The 976-nt window shown below is 34.0% G+C and overlaps 1 non-coding gene across 1 annotated transcript; it reads right to left on the reverse strand.

The window, feature by feature from the left end:
- Positions 1-579: 579 nt before the first annotated feature.
- Positions 580-652, reverse strand: TRNAS-GGA (transfer RNA serine (anticodon GGA)). Its single transcript has one exon. It is a non-coding gene; the product is annotated as a tRNA-Ser (tRNA).
- Between the last annotated feature and the right edge of the window lie 324 nt (positions 653-976).

Here is a 976-nt window from a genome sequence, read left to right on the forward strand (position 1 = left end):
GTATGTACATAGCACGCGATTCTTTGATTGTGAAGCACGTGCACTAGCAAGCATGTTTGTTTATAGGGCACAACGCTTATTTTGGAGCCCATTTAGCCTGACCCAATCACTGTGTTTGTACATAAATAGTGTGCGATTCTTTCATTATCTTATTATTTATTCTCGTTGTTGATCTGTTTTAATGTTTTAGCATGTTTAATTATTGTTGTTGTTTTTTGTTATAATTTATTTTAAAATTTAAATTTTTATTACGTCCATAAACAATACATTTTAACTATGAAGAAAATCGATAGTTTATTGAAAAAATGTTTCTCATTATTAGGTCTAGAAGAAAAATTGGAAATCAAAAGACTTGCCGCATACCAACCAAAAGATGTGCGTATTATTCAACAAGATGGTAAAAAAACAAGAACATTTATGTAACCTGGTTTGACAAGAAATCATGGCTTAGTGTGAGTGATGAGAAAAAATCTTTGTTCTGTTTTTATTGTGTTTTGTTTGTGGCGAGAGCTTGTGGACACTCAGTGACTGTAACGTTTTTTAACACTTGAAAAATGAAAACTTGAAAATATTTTGCAGGGCGGCCAGCTGGAGTCGAACCAGCGTCTTTGGATTTCCAGTCCACTGCTCTAGTCCGTTGAGCTATGCCCGCAACCTCAAATCTTTCGAGTTTTCATGTTATTAATATGTTGAGCCCGTATATGTTACGTCCTAACAATTTAAAAAAAAATTAATAACTCAATGCATCAGTGGATTGATTCTGACTAAACATTATTGTAATAGAAATAATAACTATAAATCAATAATAGAACCACTATATAAATATAAAAAAATTAAGTTGTTTTTGGCCCCTTGCCCCACCTGTTTCTATTGTCACCAGCCGCCACTCAGCATTGCCATTCATTACTTCCCCCAATAACTTTATGGGCTGTATACAGCATTGCCATTCATCAGCCAAACTTCCACCTGGTTTTGA

This window comes from Typopeltis vanoorti, chromosome 7, assembly GCF_054136105.1.
Source record: "Typopeltis vanoorti isolate ZY-2024b chromosome 7, IOZ_Tvanoo_1.0, whole genome shotgun sequence".
NCBI classification, from domain to species: Eukaryota; Metazoa; Arthropoda; class Arachnida; order Uropygi; family Thelyphonidae; genus Typopeltis; species Typopeltis vanoorti.